An 18,879-nucleotide genomic window follows, 5' to 3' on the forward strand; every position below is an offset into this window, starting at 1 on the left:
TCCAACTCCTCAACTGAGCGGCAACTTTGATATGGCCAGAGATGCAGTCGCAATGTGTGACGTTGTCCTCAGGGTGAGCAGGCTGACAGGAACGAGGTAGGTGAGCTACTGCTCTAGAGTTAGGCTCAGGCCTAGCTGCCCATCAACCAGCGCCAATCATTGGGGATAGCGTCTTGCGTCCCCTCCTCTCCTCACCTCCTTCCCCACTCTCCAGGGGGACAGTCTCTAGAGTCATCCTCTTGCTCTTTCATTCCTGCATTTCCCATCCTGCAATTGGAGAGAGTGCATTCCGAGCAAAGAAGAAGAAGTTGCATTTACGTAGCACCTCACCCAACCGCCAGACACCTCAAAGTCGCCTTGCGGGACTGTAGTCATGCGGCAGTCAATTTGCTTGCGGCAAGATCGCACAGAAGCATTGAGTCATAGAAGGTGTACAGCACAGAAAGAGGCCATTCGGCCCTACTAGTCTAAGTCAACCTGGTTTCCTGAACTAAACTAGTCCTGTTTGCCTGCAAATGGCCCATATCCCTTTTCTATCCATGCACCTGTCCAATCCCTCTGAAATGTTGTAACCACTTTCTCTGGCAGCTCATTCCATGAATGCACCACCCTCTGTGTGAAGACGTTGCCCCTCGGGTCCCTTTTTAAATCTTTCCCCTCTCACCTTAAACCAATTGCCTCTAATTTTGGACTATCTACGCCTCTCGTGATTACATGAATGTCTGTAAGGACACCCCTCAGCCTCCGAATCTCCAGCGAGAGTAGCCCCAGCCTATTCAGCTTTTCCTTATAACTCAAATGCTCCAAACCCGATAACATCTTTGCAAATCGTTTCTGAACCCTTTCTAGTTTAATAACATCCTTCCTCTGGGAGGGTGACCAGAATTCTAAGCAGTACTCCAAATGTGGCCTTACCAACATCCTGTACAGCTGCAACATGATGTCCTAACTCCTATATTCAGTGCTCTGACCAATAAAAGCAAGCATGCCAAATGCCTTCTTCACCACCCTGTCGTCTTGGGATGTCACTTTCAAGAAACTATGTACCTGCAGCCCCTGGTTGTTCTATTGGACCACACTGCCCAGGGTCCTATCATTAACTGTGTAAGTCATACCCTGGTTTGCCTCACCAAAATTCAACATCTCATATTTATCCAAATTAAACTCCATCTGTCACTCCTTGGCTCACAGGCCCAATTGATCAAGGATTTTGTACTCTTGAGATAATCTTTTCACTGTCCACAATGCCATTAATTTTGGTGTCATCTGCAAACCTACTAACCACGCCTCCTATACTCTCACCTAAATCGTTCAAATAACTGATGAGGGCGGCACGGTGGCTCAATGGTTAGCACTGCTGCTTCACAGCACCAGGGACCCAGGTTCGATCCCTGCCTCAGGTGACTGTCTGTGTGGAGTGTGCACATACTCCCCGTGTCTGCGTGGGTTTCCTCCAGGTGCTCCGGTTTCCTCCCACACTCCAAAGATGTGCAGGTCGGGTGAATTGGCCATGTTAAATTGCCCATAATGTAGATGCATTAGTCAGAGGGAAATGGGACTGGGTGGGTTACTCTTCGGAGGGTCGGTGTGGACTTGTTGGGCTGAAGGGCCTGTTTCCACACTGTAGGGAATCTCATCTGGAATAGACTCAGCCACTGCTGATCACAGCCTCCAGAATAACCTTTCAACACCACCCTCTCTCCCCTACAGTCAAGCCAATTCCACATCCAAAGCAGTGTGATAGTGACCAGGCCAGCTATTCTTGGGATGATAATCAAGGGTTGAAAATGTGTTGCTGGAAAAGCACAGAAGGTCAGGCAGCATCCAAGGAGCAGGAGAATCGACATTTCAGGCATGAGCCCTTCTTCAGGAATGAGGAAAGTGTGCCAAACAGGCTAAGATAAAAGGTAGGGAGGAGGGACTTGGGGGAGGGGCGTTGGAAATGCGATAGGTGGAAGGAGGTTAAGGTGAGGTGATAGGCTGGAGTGGGGGTGGGGACGGAGAGATCAGGAAGAAGATTGCAGGTTAGGAAGGTGATGCTGAGTTCGAGGGGTGGGACTGAGACAAGGTGGGGGGAGAGGAAATGAGGAAACTGGAGAAATCTGAGTTCATCCCTTGTGGTTGGAGGGTTCCTAGGCGGAAGATGAGGCGCTCTTCCTCCAGCCGTCGTGTTGCTATGGTCTGGCGATGGAGGAGTCCAAGGACCTGCATGTCCTTGGTGGAGTGGGAGGGAGAGTTGAAGTGTTGAGCCACGAGGTGGTTGGGTTGGTTGGTTCGGGTGTCCCAGAGGTGTTCTCTGAAACATTCCGCAAGTAGGTGGCCTGTCTCCCCAGTATAGTGGAGCCCACATCGGGTGCAGCAGATGCAGTAAATGATGTGTGTGGAGGTGCAGGTGAATTTGTGGTGGATATGGAAGGATCCCTTGGGGCCTTGGTGGGAAGTAAGGGGGGAGGTGTTGGCCCAAGTTTTACATTTCTTGCGGTTGCAGGGGAAGGTGCCGGGAGTGGAGGTCGGGTTGGTGGAGGGTGTGGACCTGATGAGGGAGTCACGGAGGGAGTGGTCTTTTCGGAACGCTGATAGGGGAGGGGAGGGAAATATATTCCTGGTGGTGGGGTCCGTTTGGAGGTGGCGGAAATGACAACAGATGATACGATGTATATGGAGGTTGGTGGGGTGGTAGGTGAGGACCAGTGGGGTTCTGCCCTGGTGGCGATTGGAGAGGTAATCGAGGGGTAAATATTGACCCAAGATATCGGGGGAGGGAGAACTCCCCCACTGTTCTTCATTGAAGTATTGCCTTGGATCAGGAAACTGGGACCTCAGTTCAATACCTCTTTGCAAGACGGTTCTCCTAACATCATTCCCACACACACCAGGATATCCCCTGAGATTTGTGGTTCTCAGGATCTCGAGTGGGATTTGAACCTGGCAACCCAACAGTGAGGGTGCGGTCAGTGTATATTTTTACAACTAAGAATCAAGAAGTTATAAGGTTGGGATGTTATGTTGAAGTTCTACAGGCTGCCAGTGAGGCCTGAGACAATCACAGAATCCCTACAGTGGGGAAATAGCCCTCTGACCCAACAAGTCCACACCAATCCTTCGAAGAGTACCCATCCGACCCATTCCTCTACCCTATCATCCTACATTTCCCCTGACCTATGCACCTAACCCACACATCCCTGAACTCCATGGGGAATTTAGCATGGCCAATTCACCCTAACCTGCATATCTTTGAATTGTGGGAGGAGACACAGGCAAACTCCACACAGACAGTCATCAAGCCTGGAATTGAACCCAGATCCCTGGCACTGTGAGGCAGCAGTGCTAACCACTGAGCCACCATGCTGCCCTGCTGCAGTGCCCTCTCCAGTTCTGGTCACACAGTTATAGGAAGGATATTATTAAGCTGGAGAGGGTTCAGAAAGGATTTCCCGGGATGTTGCCAGGAATGGAGGGTTTAAGTTAGAAGGAGAAACTGGGTAGACCAGAACCAATTCACTGGAGTGTTAAGGAGTTACCTTATAGAGATTCATAAAATCATGAAATTTATAGAAAAGGTTAATGGCGTGTGTCTTTTCCCTGGGGTGGGGGGGATTTCAAGACTATTTTTAAGGTGGGAGCAGAAAGATTTCTATCCAACTCGAACATGCTGACCAAGTTCCCCAAACTAAACTAGTCCCATTTGCCAGTATGTGGCCCATATCCCTCTAAACCCTTCCTATTCATATACCCATCCAGATGCCTTTTAGCTGTGATTGTAGCAGCCTCTACCACTTCCTCTGGCAGCTCATTCCATACACGCACCGCCCTCTGTGTGAAAAAGTTGCCCCTTCGGTCCCTTTTAAATCTTTCCCCTCTCACCTTAAACTTATGCCCTCTAGCTTTGGACTCCCACTCCCCAGCGAAAAGACCTTGTCTATTCACCTTATAAACCTCTAAAAGGTCACCCCTCAACCTCCTATGCTCCAGTGAAAAAAGTCCCAGCCTATCCGCACAACTCAAAACCTCAAGTTCCGGAAACACCCTTGAGTGACTGTCTGCGTGGAGTTTGCACATTCTCCCTGTGTCTGCGTGGGTTTCCTCCCACAGTCCAAAGGTGTGCAATTGGCCATGCTAAATTGCCCACGGTGTTAGGTGCATTAGTCAGAGGGAAATGGGTCTGGGTGGGTTACTCTTCAGAGGGTCGGTGTGGACTTGTTGGGCCGAAGGGCTTGTTTCCACACTGTAGGGAATCTAATCTAATCTAACCTAATCTAATCTAATCTAAATCTTTTCTGGACCCTCTTCAGTTTAATAATATCCTTCCTGTAACAGGGGGCAATCAGAACAGTGTCTGTTGGCACTGTTGATGTTGCCTCCATCACTTTAATGACAATTGAGAGCACACTGATGGGATGGTAATTGACCATGTTGGATTTGTCCTGCTTACTATGTACAGAATGCACCTGGGACTTTACCTGGGTCTCTCTGACTTAATCATCTAGTGACGAAGCAATGGCGTCCCAAAACCTTGTAACTGATTCCCTTCCTCTTCCGTTAGACGTTTGGATTAAAAGCGAAATACTGAGGGTGTCAGAAAGCTAAGGCAGATATTGCTGGAGAAACTGCGCGTGTGCAGAGAGAGAAAAACACAGTTAACATCTCGAGTCTGGTAAGACTCCTATGTTTTTTGGATCATTTTGTGACATTTTAATGATCATTAGACCTGAAAACTCAATTCTCTTCAGATGTACGTTGAATTAAATTTTCAGGAAGCATCCCAATCTATCCTCTTGTTTGAGCTCAGTTGCTACAGTCAAGTCCCATTCACTATAGTTTTGCTGATTCACTGAATCATTAAGAGCTCTTTAGAATTTTTCCACTCTCCTTACAATCTCCATTCAGCTGTCAAACTGAACACAAAACAGCCTCTTTGTTCCTCTATAAAGCAGCACCTCCAACAGTCTATTGAAAACTCTCTCTTATATACCAAAGGGTGTATGTCAGGTCGGCTGATTTATCAGCTTGGGAATATTTTCACAGAAACAGTTGCGACCTTCCTTGAACAATTCGTTCTGACTGAGCTGTCCTTGAATCGTTGAAGACAGAGGCTCAGTCAACTCTTATCTTTCTGACGTTGCAGTTCGGACACAGTTGCAGGGAGAGACTGGCGTCGAATTGGAGTAGACGTTCCTACACAGAAGCGCCCTTGATGGAATTCAGAGAATTGAATGCAACGGCCCAATCAAGTTCACCAGAGCGGGTAGTATAGGTGTTTGTCAGATCGTCAGCCCAGTTTGGCCAAACGTTAACTTAATTTGTTGTTCAAAGTTAAAAATCACACAACACCAGGTTATAGTCCAACAGGTTTAATTGGAAGCACACTAGCTTTCGGAGCGACGCTCCTCCATCAGGTGATTGTCGCTCCGAAAGCTAGTGTGCTTCCAATTAAACCTGTTGGACTATAACCTGGTGTTGTGTGATTTTTAACTTTGTCCACCCCAGTCCAACACCAGCATCTCCAAATCATTAATTTGTTGTGCAAGAGTTGTTCCTTTCACCTGCGAGAGCTAAGTTTGATGAGGCGGTCCTAGAGTTGTCTCTTGGTGACAGGGTTAAGTTTGTGCCCAGTAGTTAGGGACTGTTCCCGGGGTTGAAATTTCAATTATAAGGGGGCACACAGGTTCAAGGTGAGAGCGGGAGAGTTTAAGGGAGATGTGCGAGGGTCATTTTTCAACGCAGAGAGTGGTAGGAGCCTGGAACGTATTGCCAGAGGAGGGTGGTGGACGCAGGTACGTTGGCAACATTGGAAGAGGCATCTGGATGGTTAAATGCAGAGCGAGGGATTAGAGGGATACAAGCCAAACGTGGGCAGAAGGTTTTTCTAGTTAGAGCACAATAATTGGCACTGGCTCAGAAGGCCGAAGGACCTGTTCCTGTGTTGTACTCTGTTTCATTGTTTTTGAGACCAGGCGACATTGGCAGAGGCCTGAATTGGTGAGGTGGGCATGAAGCAGACTCAGGGTGGGTGGCGGAGTTGGGTTTGGTTCAGTTCGGTACCCGGCAGCATTGGGGTGGGCTTAAAGTGGCGAGGGCATCGGTGGAGGCAGGTTGGCGGCGAAGACTGGCGAATTTTGCCACGATGGGCACCCGTTACCTGGTAACCAGGCCCCTGATAGGGGTCTTAACCCAGAAGGACTGTAAAATCAGACACTTTATTTCTTTATTCTTTTGCCTTTTATACCCTGCGTTTCAGTTTTATTTTTCTGTGTTTTAAGATGGCGCTGAAGAGTGGCGATGCTATACAACACTTTTCACCCTATTTTACATGTGATAATAAAGAAATCAAATCAAACATTCAGGGATCCTGGTCAATGTTCTGGGGGCAATTGTCGAATCTTGGTAAGACTGTGCTTGAAATATTGTGTGCAAAATTTGCCTTCTTTGTTTATTAAACATGGACTCGCCGCTCAGAAGACACAACATTTAAGCAGAAAGCTCGCAGAATCCTGACATTGTGCAAACAGGCCGTTCAGCCCATCGAGTCCACACCGACCCTCTGAAGAGCTGCCCACCTCCTGTAACCCCTGCATTTCCGGTGGCTAATCCACCTCGCCTGCACACTGCAGGGCCAACTTAGCAAGGCCCAGCCCACCCTAACCTGCTCGTCAGCGGACTGTGGGAGGAAACCGGAGCACCCGGAGGAAACCCACGCAGACACGGGGAGAATGTGCAAACTCCATGCAGATGGTCGCCCGAGGCTGGAATTGAACCCAGGTCCCTGGTGCTATGAGGCAGCAGTGCTAACCACTGAGCCACACTCAGGGCCAGAGTAGGCTAATCATGGCCTTGGGCCTGCTCCTTTTTAAAACATTATTCACACATGGGATCATGAGCGTTGCTGGCTGGGCCCAGTATTTAATGCCTGTCCCTAGTTGTCCTCTTGGAAAGGTGGGGATGAGCTGCCTTCTGGAGCCACTGCAGTCCATGTAGCAGGGACACCCACACAGTGTCATTAGGGAGGGAGTTAGGGGCCCAGCGACACTGAAGGAACAACCGATATATTTCCAAGTCGGGATGGTGAAGGGCTCGGAGCGGAACATGCAGGGAGGTGGCATTCCCATGTATCTGCTGCCCTTGTCCTTCTTGATGGAAGTGGTCATGGGTGTGGAAGGTGCTGTCTAAGGATCTTTGATGATTTGCTGCAGTGCATCCTGTAGATGGTACACACTGCTGCTACTGAGTGTTGGTGGTGAAGGGAGTGGATGTTTGCGGATGTGGTGCCAATTAGGCAGGGGCTGCTTTGTCCCTGGATGATATTGAGCTTCTTGAGTGCTGTTGGTGCTGCCCCCATCCAGGGCAAATAGGGAGTATTCCCTCACACTCCTGACTTGTGCCTTGTAGATGGCGGACAGACCTTGTCGAGTCAGGAGGTGCAGTGTTCCCACCCTCTGACCTATCTTGTAGCCACAGTGTTTATATAGTGAGTCCAGTGGAGTTTCTGGTCAATGGTAACACCTAGAATGTTGATAGAGAGGGAATTCAGTAATGGTAACGTCATTGAAGGGACAGTGGTTAGATTGTCTCTTATTGGTGAATGTCATAGCCTGGCATTTGTGTGGCATGAATGTTACTTGCCACTTGCCTGCCCAAGCCTGGATATTGTCCAGATCTTGATGCATTTGGGCACGGACTGCTTCAGTATGTAAGCACCGTGCGAATGGTGCTGAACATTGTGCAATCATTGGCGAACATCCTCATTTCTGACCTTTTGGTGGAGGGAAGGCCATTGGTAAAGCAGCTAAAGATGGGTTGGACCTATCATTCAGCAAGAGTTTGGCTTCCCCAGTGGAGGGCTGTCTATGTGGAGTGTGTTGAATGCAGTGCTCCCATATAACCACAAATTGCAGTGCTTCACAGACTCCAAGCCCAACTCCTTAATGGCCGCTGTGGACTGTGTGTTTGTTGATTTTGAGTGATTTGTTATGGACTAGGCCTCACCACTCAGAACATTCTTAAGCAGGCAGGCCAGACCATAACTTTTCAATTTGTTTCAGTAAGTGTACAGTGAAAATTACCCGGAGTAAGTTAGCTAGGTTGACTGTCAGGTTTTAAAACAGACAAAAATTTATTCACAAGATTACACAATGAAACGCAAAGAACAGAATAAAGAACCTCTACAGAACTCAGTCTATCCAAACTAGACTTAACTATGCTGTTCCGAATATACACAATAGTCCTAATAAACAAACCCTCTTGAAATACAGTTAAACAAATTGAACAGATGCTTACAGGTTGAAGTTAGAAGGGCAGAGAGAGAGAGAGAGAGACATATTTTGTTTCCACACAGCTCACTTTTGAACCCCCAACTAGTTCTGAACTGAAAGGCTTTTGCCTGAAACGTTGATTTTCCTTCTCCTCAGATGCTGCCAGGTCTGCTGTGCTTTTCCAGCACCACACTCTCAACTCACTGCTCGGCTCGAGAGCTAACCACTCCCCTTTCATTATACAGGTCACTTCTAAAACATGACCACTTTGGCCTGAAGTCTCATCTGTTTACATATAAACAAAAAGGCCTCTCAATACCCTTTAATCTCTGTAACAGACCAGACTGATTGGAACCAAGAGCAGTTTATTACCCCTCTGAAGAAAAACCAAGGATGTAGCATCCTTGAGAAAAGGAAGAGCTTTTATAAAGAAGAAACCAGCTTCGTGACAGATTCCACCCCTTCTTTTCAGTTATTTTTTAAAAATCTTCTGTTGTGTTTTTGGTTGCAATCCAGCCCTACACTCCTGACCTTTGGTGTGGAGTGGGATGGGTGTGGGCTGATTGGAGGACATCCATGTGGATCTGCTCCTGGATCTGGCCAGTCTGGTTGTACACCGGTCCAGACTAACTGACCCTCTTCCACGGTTAGGTTCAAGCTCAGTTGTCCTTGGAAAGGGAGCACACAGTGTCCATTAACCCTCTCAGCGTCTTTAGAGAGGTGGGCACCACAGGGAAAACAGCGCTTTATTTCCCCCCTCCAACTCCAAATTGATTTAACCCTTCCCTCCCTGCCTGCCTTCCCCTCACTCTTGATGGTCTGCATTATCTGTAACTGCATATAAATATCTGATTGACTACATGGGTGTGTTCTACTGGAGGCGATTCGTGTTTAAAAAGGAATTTTTATTTGAAAGGTCACGGTGATTTTGGTGGTGGGGGACTCATTCAGTTGCATTTTCCCTACCTCCCCCCATCGCCGATTAACCTTTCCCACCCCCCCACCCCATTGCTTATCGTAAATCTCTCCAAGTTGGCTTCGAAAATATCAAGGACTCGACCACCGATGCCTCGTCAGGAAGAAAGAACTTGCAAAGTGAGGCACTACCTAATGGTCCTATCGTTTGATTACTAATAAACAATTTTGAATTAGTGGTGCTGGAAGAGCACAGCAGTTCAGGCAGCATCCGAGGAGCAGCAAAATCAACATTTCGGGCAAAAGCCCTTCATCAGGAATGAATAATACTAATAAACAATGTTCTGGAGACCCAAGGTCTTGAATCTGAATTCATTCTCATCTGGATGGTGGCAGTTTAGGAAAAGGTGAAGTGCAACGAGACCTGGGAGTCATGGTAGAGCAATCGGCTGGCATGCAGGGACAGCAGGCAATGAGGAAAGCTATTGGTGTGCTCTCCTTCATAGTGAGAGGATTTGAGCTTAGGAGCGAGGATGTCTTGCTGCAGTTATACAGGGCCTTGGTGAGGCCACACCTGAAGTATTGAGACCAGTTTTGGTCTCGTAGTCTAAGGAAGAACTATTGAGGGATTCCCGTGAAGGTTCTCCAGACTGATTCCCAGGATGGCAGGACTGATGTATGAGGAAAGACTGGATCGACTGGGCTTGTGCTCACTGGAATTTAGAAGGATGAGGGGAGGATCTCGTAGAAAGATATAAAATCCTGATGCAGACTAGATGCAGGAAGAATGTTCCCGATGTTGGGGGAAGTCCAGAACTTGGGGTCACGGTCTAAGAATAAGGGGTTAAGCCATTCAGGACTGAGACGAGGAAGAATTTCTTCACTCGGAGAGTTGGGAACCTGTGGAATTCTCTCCCACAGGAAGCTTTTGGGGCCAGTTCATTCGATATATTCAAGAGGGAGCTGGAAGTAGCTCTTGCAGCTAAAGGGATCAAAGGGTAATGGAGAGAGGGTGGGAATGGGATATTGAGATTGCATGATCAGCTGTGATCATATTGAATGGTGGGGCAGGGTCAAAGAGCCGAATGGCCTACTCATGCAACTATTTTCTGTGTTTCTATAAATCCTGTAGGTGGTGAAATTTGAACTCATCAAATGTTACAGTACACAAGGAGTCTATTCAGCCCATTGTGTCTGTACTGGCTCCCGAAAGAGTTATCCAGCTGGTCCCATTCTTCAGCCCAACCTCCATCGCCTTCTAACTCCATCACTTTCAATTATATAGCTTTTGAAACTTCCTGTGGAATCCCCTTTCATCAATCTCCCAGGTAACACAAACCAACTCCTAACAACTTTCTGAGTGAAGAACGTTTCTCCTCATCTCAGTCCTAGCTCTCTTGAAATTGTGACCCCCTCCCTGCTAGTTACTGACATACCAATCCTAACAGTCACTGCATCAGAGGTCAGATCAGTTTTCCTTCATGTGAATCCAAGGGAAGCGATGGGAACATCTTGACATCAAAAATAACTACTTAAGAATCCTACTCATTGACAACAGTTCAGCTGTCAACACTAGTATCCCCTTGAGACTGATGACGAAACTTAGTGATCTCGGACTAAGCCCCATTCTCTGCAACTGGATCCTCAGTTTCCTGACCCACAGGCCACAATCAATGAAGATTAGAGACAATATTTCATCGTCACTAATACTCAACACTGGAGCCCCCCTCCCCCCTCCCCCCCCACAGAGGTACATACTCAGCCCCTTACTGTACTCACTGTATACCCATGACTGCATCACCAAATACCAGACTAATGCCACTCACATGTTTGCTGATGACATCACCATAGTTGTTCGAATCTCAGATGGTGATGAAACAGACTACAGACCTGGAAAAATGGTGCACTGAGAATAACCTAGCTCTCAATGCCGGCAAAACCAAGGAACTCGTTATTGACTTTCGGCGGGATGTTACTCATGCCCCCCCTACACATTAACAGTGCAGAGGTGGAACGAGTGGAGAGTGTCAAGCTCCTGGGTTTGGTCATCCACAGCAAGCTTTCTTGGACTCTTCATGTGGCCGCACTGGTTACAAAGGCCCAACGTCTCTTCTTCCTCAAGCAGCTGAGGAAATTTGGCAAGAAGGCGAAAACCCTTGCCAACTTTTATGGGTGCACCATCGAGAGCATTCTGGCTGGATGTATCACTACCTGGTATGGCAACTGTACCATTCAAGATCACAGACGGTTACAGAGAGCGGTAAACTCAGCCCGGACAATCACAAAGGCCAAACCTCCCATCTGTAGAATCCATCTCCCAGGCCCGCTGTCAAGGAAAGGCCACCAGCATTCTCAAAGATCCATCCCACCCTGACAATGGTTTTCTACAACCTCTACCATCGGGGAGAAGGTACAGAAACCTGAACACACGCACCAGCCGGTTTCCAAACAGTTTTTACCCTACTGTTGTTAGAATACTGAATGGACTCACAAACTCTGAACATTCGCCTGTACCTGTGTTTTTGTTTTTCCCGCTGTTTACATATTATTTACTTATCTATGTTACTTAACTCTGTGATCTGCCTGTGTTACTCACAAGACAGAGCTTTTAACTGTGTCTCGGTACACGTGACATTAAATTCAATTCAATACAATGCCAAATAATAGAAATAGAATATCCTTCTTGACCCTGTGGAGCAGTCTCCAGCCAGGGGACACATCCTCAGGATAAATGGCAAGCCATTTGGGATTGAGATGAAGAGGAATTTCCTCTCTGAGAGGTGGTGAGAGTGGGTGAATCCTTGGAATTCTCTACTCTGGAGGGACAGTCACGGTCCAGTGAGGTCTTCAGATGCTGGAGGACAGAGTTGAGAGTGTGATGCTGGAAAAGCACAGCAGATCAGGCAGCAACCGAGGAGCAGGAAAATCGACATTTTGGGCCAGAGCCCTTCATCAGGATGGTAGGCCGGTAAAATACTCCGGCCCAAAATGTCTATTCTCCTGCTCCTTGGATGCTGCCTGACCTGCTGTGCTTTTCCAGCATCGCACTCTCAACTATGTCCAGATTCAAGACAGATGTCAATGGATATCTGAACATTGAAGATGTTGAATAATTTCAGAAAATGGGATTGCTGTCTGTCTGTGTGTGTGTGTGTGTGTGTCTGTCTGTGTTTGTATGTACTTGTGTATGTATGTATGTGTGTGTGTTTGTGTGGATTGTGTGTGTGAATGAGGATGTGTGTGAGTGAGTGTGTGTATGAGTGAGAATATAAGGTTGCATGTAGATGTGTGTGTGAATGTGAGAGTGTGAGTATGAGTGAATGTGTGTTTGCGGATGTGTGTGCAAGAGTGTGTGTGGGTGTATGTGTGTATGAGTGTTTATGAATGAGGTGTGCAGGGGTGTGTGGTGTGGTGTGGGTGTGTATGTGTGGTGTAGGGGTGTGTGTGGTGTGTGGGGGTATGTGGTGTGGGGTTGTGTGTGATGTGGTGTAAGGGTGTGTGTGGTGTGGTGTGGGTGTGTGTGTGGTGTGGTGTGGGGGTATGTGCGATGTGGTGTAAGGGTGTGTGTGGTGTGGTGTGGAGGTGTGTGTGGTGTGATGTGGGGTTGTGTGTGGTGTGGGCTTGTGTGTGATGTGGTGTAAGGGTGTGTGTGGTGTGGGGGTGTGTGTGGTGTGGGTGTGGTGTGGGGGTGTGTGTGGTGTGGTGTGGGGGTGTGGTGTGGTGTGGGGGTGTGGTGTGGTGTGGGGGTGTGTGTGGTGTGGTGTGGGTGTGTGTGTGGTGTGTGGTGTGTGGTGCGGGGATGTGTGGGGATGTTTGTGGTATGGTGGGGTGTGGGGATGTCTGTGGTATGGTGTGGCGGTGTGTGGTGTGGTTTGGGGGTGTGTGGTGTGGATGGTATAGTGTGGTGTGGGGGTGTGTGGTATGGTGTGGGGGTGTGTGGTATGGTGTGGGGGTGTGTGGTGTGGGGGTGTGTGGTGTGGTGCGGGTGTGTGGTGTGGTGTGGGGATGTGTGGTGTGGTGTGCAAGTGTGTGGTGTGGTGTGGGAGTGTGTGGTATGGTGTGGGGATGTGTGGTCTGGTGTGGGGGTGTGTGTTGTGGTGTGGGGGTGTGGTGTGGGGATGTGTGGTGTGGTGTGGGGCTGTGTGGTGAGGTGTGGGGGTGTGGTGTGGTGTGAGAGTGTGTGGGGTGGTGTGGGGGGGTGTTGTGGTGTGTGAGTGTGTGGTGTGGTGTGGGGGTGTGTGTGGTGTGGGGGTGTGTGTGGTGTGTGGTGTGGTGTGGGGGTGTATGTGGTGTGGTGTGGGGTGTGTGGGTGTGGTGTGGCGGTCTGTGGTGTGGTGTGGGGGTGTGTGTGAGTGGAGATATGAGTGTGTGTGAGAGTGTGAGTGAGTGTATGTGTGCGTGTGGATGTGTATGCAAGAGTGTGTGTGGGTGTATGTCTGTGTGAGTATTTATGAGTGAGGTGTGGGGGTGTGTGTGGTGGGGTATGGAATGTGTGTGTGGTGTGATGTGGGGGTGTGTGTGTGGTGTAAGGGTGTGTGTGTGGTGTAAGGGTGTGTGTGATCTGTGGTGTGGGAGTGTGTGTGATGTGGGGTGTGTGGTCTGGGGTGGGGATGTGTGTGGTGTGGGGGTGTGCGCGGTGTAGGGGTGTGTGTGTGGCATGGGTAGGGGTGTGTGTGATGTGGGGGTATGGATGGTGTGGGGTTGTGATGTGTGGTGTGGGGGTGGGAGTGTGGGTGTGGGGATGTGTGGGCATGTATGTGTGTGGTGTGGGGTGGGGGTGTGTGGTGGTGGGGCAGATGTGTGTCTGGGGTGGGGTATGTGTGATTGGGTGTGGGGTGTGTGTAGTGTGCGTGTGTGAGGTGTGCGGTGGGATGGGTGTGTTTGGTGTGGTGTGGGTGTGTGTGTGTATGTGTGGGCTGGGTGTGTGTGGGGTGGGGGGTGTGTGGTGTGGTGTGGGTATATGTGTGGCATGCTGTGGTGTGGGTGTGTGTGTGCTGTGGGTGTGGGTAGTGTGGGGTGTGTGTGTGGTGTGTGTAGTGTAATGTGGTGTGGGGATGTGTGGTGTGGGGATGTGTGTGGTGTGCGTGGTGTGGGTGGGGTGTGTGGTGCGGTGTGTGTAGTGTAATGTGGTGTGGGGATGTGTGGTGTGGTGTGGGGATGTGTGTGGTGTGCGTGGTGTGGTGTGGTGTGGGGGTGTGTGGTGTGGTGTGGGAGTGTGTGGTGTGGTGTGGGGGTGTGTGGTATGGTGTGGGGATGTGTGGTGTGCAGGTGTGTGGTGTGGTGTGTGGATGTGTGGTGTGGTGTGCGGGTGTGTGGTGTGGTGTGGGGATGTGTGGTCTGGTGTGGGGGTGTGTGTTGTGGTGTGGGGGTGTGGTGTGGGGTTGTGTGGTGTGGTGTGGGAGTGTGTGGGGTGATGTGGGGGGGTGTTGTGGTGTGTGAGTGTGTGGTGTGGTGTGGGGGTGTGTGTGGTGTGTGGCGTGGTGTGGGGGTGTATGTGGTGTGGTGTGGGGTGTGTGTGGGTGTGGTGTGGTGTGGGTGTGTGTGGTGTGGGGTGGTGTGGTGTGGTGTGGTGTGGTGTGGTGTGGGGTGTGTGTTGTGGGGTGGTGTGGGGGCGTATGGTGTGGTATGGGGGTGTGTGGTGTGTTGTGGTGTGTGGTGTTGTGTGGAAATGTGTGTGGTGTGGTGTGGGGATGTGTGTGGTGTGGTGTGGTGTGGTGGGGGTGTTGTGTGGTGTGGAGATGTGTGTGGTGTGGTGTGCGGATGTGTGTGGTGTGGTGTGGGGGGGTGTATTGTGGTGTGGGTGGTGTGGTGTGGTATGGGGGTGTGTGTGGTTTGTTGTGGGTGTGTGTGGTCGGGTGTGGTGTGGGGATGTGTGTGGAGTGGTGTGGGGGGGTGTATTGTGGTGTGGGTAGTGTGGTGTGGTGTGGGGGTGTGTGTGGTTTGTTGTGGGTGTGTGTGGTCAGGTGTGGTGTGGGGATGTGTGTGGAGTAGTGTGGGTGTGTGTGGGGATGTCTGTGGTGTGGTGCCATGTGGATGTCTGTGGTGTCAGGTGTGTGTGTGTGGTGTGGTGTAGGGATGTGTGGTCGGGTGTGGTGTGTGGATGTGTGTGGAGTGGTGTGGGTGTGTGTGGGGATGTCTGTGGTGTGGTGTGGGTGTGTGTGTGGTGTGGTGTGGGGGCTGTGGTGTGGTGAGGGTGTGTGTGGTGTGGAGGTTGCGGTGTGGTGTGGTATGGTGTGAGGGTGTGTGGTGTGGTTGGGGGTGTGTGTTGTGGTTGGGTGTTGTGTGGTGTGGGGGGTGTGGTGTGAGGATGTGTGTGGTGTGGTGTGGGGGCTGTGGTGTGGTGAGGGTGTGTGTGGTGTGGGGATGGCGGTGTGGTGTGGTATGGTGTGAGGGTGTGTGGTGTGGTTGGGGGTGTGTGTTGTGGTTGGGTGTTGTGTGGTGTGGGGGGTGTGGTGTGGGGGTGTCTGTGGTGTGGTGTGGGGGTGTGTGAGGTGGGGTGTGGGGATGTGTGTGTGTGGTGTGGTGTGGGTGTGTGTTGTGTGGTGAGGTGTTGTGTGGTGAGGGGGTGTGTGGTGTGGTGTGGGGGTGTGCGTGTGGTAGGGTGTGGGGATGTGTGCGGTGTGGTGTGGTGGTGTGTGGTGGGGTGTGGGTGTGGGTGAGTATGGTGTGGTGAGGGTGTGTGTGGTGTGGTGTGGTGTGGTCATGTATATGGTGTGGTGTGGTGTGGTTTGTGGTGTGGGGGTGTGTGTGGTGTAGTGTGGGGGAGTGTGGTAGGGTGTTGGCTTGTGTGTGTGGGGATGTGTGTGAGGTGTGTGGTGGGGTGTGGGTGTGTGTGGTGGGGTGTGTGTGTGGTGGGATGTGGTGTGGGGTGTGGTGTGGTGTGGGTGTGTGGTGTGCAGTGTGTGGTGTGGTGTAGGGATGTGTGTGGTATGGTGTGGTGTGGGGGTGTGTGGTGTGATGTGGGGGTGTGTGGTGTGTGGTGTGGGGATATCTGTGGTGTGGTGTGGTAGGGGTGGGGGTGTGGTGTGAGGGTGTGTGTGGTGGGGTGTGGGAATGTATGTGGTGTGGTGTCGGGGTGTGTGGTGGGGTGTGGGTGTGTGTGTGGGAATGTGTGTGAGGTGTGTGTGGTGTGGTGTGAGGATGTGTGTGGTGGGGTGTGGGGATGTGTGTAGTGTGGTGTGGGGATGTTTGTGAGGTGTGTGTGGTGGGGTGTGGGGATGTGTGTGGTGGGGTGTGGGGATGTGTGTGGTGTGGTGTGGGGGTGTGTGGTTGGGTGTGTGTGTGGTGGGGTGTGGGGGTGTGTAGTATGGTGTGGGGGTGCGCGGTGTGGTGTGGTGTGTGTGTGTGGGGATGTGTGTGGTGTGGGAGTGTGTGGTGGGGTGTGGTGTGGGGTGTGTGGTGTGGTGTGGGTGTGTGTATGGTGTGGTGTGGTGTGGTGTGGTGTGGTGTGGTGTAGGTGGATGTGGTGTGGTGTGGGGGTGTGTGGTGTGGTGCGGGGATGTGTGTGGTGTGGTGTGGGTGGCCGTGGTGTGGTGTGGGGATGTGTGTGGTGGGGTGTGGGGGTGGGGGTGTGGTGTGGTGTGGGTGGCTGTGGTGTGGTGTGGTGTAGGGGTATGTGGTGGGGTGTGGTGTGAGGGTGTGGTGTGGGGATGTGTGTGGTTTACCAAGGCAGGGTGGCCAGTTCTCCCTACTATCCTGGAGCCCACATGTACCCCACAGGTAACGTCCCGCTAAAAGATGATAGGCCGTGACTGTGCTGCCTGATTCCCTGTAGGATCCTGCTGTCTGCATCATAACCATGACAACAATGCTGCAAGAGAAAGTAAAGGCCCATCCTCTGCTGTGGAGCGACTGGGAGCAACTGTAAGGGAGGTGACCGGTCCCAGGGAAATAGAGTCATAGAGTCATAGATCTTGATCCTGCCTGTGGATCCTTGCTGGGTAATGTGTCTTCCCACTGGGGCAGCTCAGTTCACTGCAGATCCACCTTGAGACTCTGGGAGTTCACCCTCTGAGACTCAGTAAGACACGGTGGCTCAATGGTTAGCACTGCTACCTCACAGCGCTAGGGACCTGGGTTTGTTTCCAACCTCGTCGATTGTGTGGATTTTGCACATTCTCTCTGTGTCTGCATGGGTTTGCTCCGGGAGCTCCTGTTTCCTCTGACAGTCCAAAGACATGCAGGTTAGGGTGGACTGGCCATGGGCAATTGCCTGTAGTATTCAGGGATTTTTAGGTTAGTCGGAGTAAATATAGAATAATAGGTAGGGGAATGGGTCTGGGTGGGTTACTCTTTTGGAGGGACGGTGTGGACTTGTTGGGCCAAAGGGCCTGTTTCCCCACTATAGTGATTCTATGATTCTAAGTTCTGTTGACTTAGTTCCCTGCCTAGCTCAGAGAGACTGATTTCAGTGTACACTCTGATGATGTCTACCTGTGGCGCAGACCTCAAAGGATCGTCTACCTGAACCCCTAGATCTCTGTTTATTCTACAACACTACCCAAGACCCTACTTTTAATGTATAAGTCCTGCCCTCGTCTGTTTTACCAAAATGCAATACCTGACACTTATCCAAATTAAACTCCATCTGCCACTCCCCAGTCCATTGACCCAGTTGACCAAGATCTCTTTGTAATCTTAGATAACCTTCTGCACTGTCCACCAGATTTGGCACCATCCACAAAACTTAGTAACCAAGCCTTCTCTGTACTCATCCAAATCATTTATATAGACGACAAACAACAACAGGCACAGCACCAATCCCTAAGGAACGCCACCAGGATCGGCCAAGATCTTGTTGACAGGCTGAATGGCCTACTGTTACCCCCCTACACCGCCCCCCCCCCCCCCCCACCAATGTTCATTGACTCTCTCAAGAACCTCCCCCTGCCCCAATCTCAATCTTAGTTTCGCGAAGAACAAGTTTATCTTCATCAGGCCCTCTACATGCATCAGAACCCCCAACTCCTGTCCTCTGGGGCTCAGTCTGAGCCTCTGGAGGGGTGGGGAGAGGGAAATTGAGTTGGTTGCGGGGGTGTTTCCAAAAACAGTACGTACTCATCTGATGGGAAAGTGAGGTCTGCAGATACTGGAGATCAGAGCTGAAAATATGTTGCTGGAAAAGCGCAGCAGGTCAGGCAGCATCCAGGGAACAGGAGAATCGACGTTTCTGGCATAAGCCCTTCTTCAGGAATGGCTTATTCCTGAAGAAGGTCTTATGCCCGAAACGTCGATTCTCCTGTTCCCTGGATGCTGCCTGACCTGCTGCGCTTTTCCAGCAACACATTTTCAGTACCCATCTGATGATCAGGTGAAGAACTGCCCCCAGATTCTAAGCAGCTGGGCCTAGAGTCTTGACTTGAAGACCTCCTGCAGGCGAAGCTTATGACAATGAGGCTTTAGTGTTAAAGACATGGAGCACAATAGAAACGTGGAAAATAGCAACAGGAGTAGGGCCTTCGGCCCCTCTGGCCTGCTCCGCCATTCAATACGATCATCCGACTCAGTCCCCTGTTTCTCCCCCAGGAATAGTACTCTATCGAAGTGTAGTCACTGTGGCTATTTCAGGAAAGTGGGATGCCTATGGAAAGACCCCGCAAACACGAAATTGTTCCTTCATTCCTCATCACCCCTGGAGAAACTAGGGGTAGCTGCCTTCTTGACCCGCTGTAATCCCGTATGCTGTAGGGACATCCGCACAGCGCCGTTAGTTCCA

The 18,879-nt window shown here is 50.5% G+C and overlaps 1 protein-coding gene across 4 annotated transcripts in view; it reads left to right on the forward strand.

Annotated features, from left to right (window-relative positions):
- The window catches only part of LOC122544332 (uncharacterized), a 29,212-nt gene extending 23,894 nt beyond the window's left edge, over positions 1 to 5,318 (forward strand). The window contains exons 6-7 of one of the 4 annotated variants that reach the window (XM_087982717.1): positions 4,544 to 4,654; positions 5,126 to 5,318. The gene's annotated coding sequence lies outside the window, so the exon portion shown is untranslated. Of the gene's footprint in view, positions 1 to 4,543 lie in introns of all 4 variants that reach the window. The other 3 variants (XM_043683510.2, XM_087982716.1, XM_043683508.2) reach the window with 3 other exon arrangements.
- The last annotated feature ends 13,561 nt before the right edge of the window (positions 5,319 to 18,879 follow it).

Source organism: Chiloscyllium plagiosum, unplaced genomic scaffold (genome assembly GCF_037043375.1).
Source record: "Chiloscyllium plagiosum isolate Xiang-an unplaced genomic scaffold, Cpla_swu_hap1 HiC_scaffold_44, whole genome shotgun sequence".
Lineage (NCBI taxonomy): Eukaryota > Metazoa > Chordata > Chondrichthyes > Orectolobiformes > Hemiscylliidae > Chiloscyllium > Chiloscyllium plagiosum.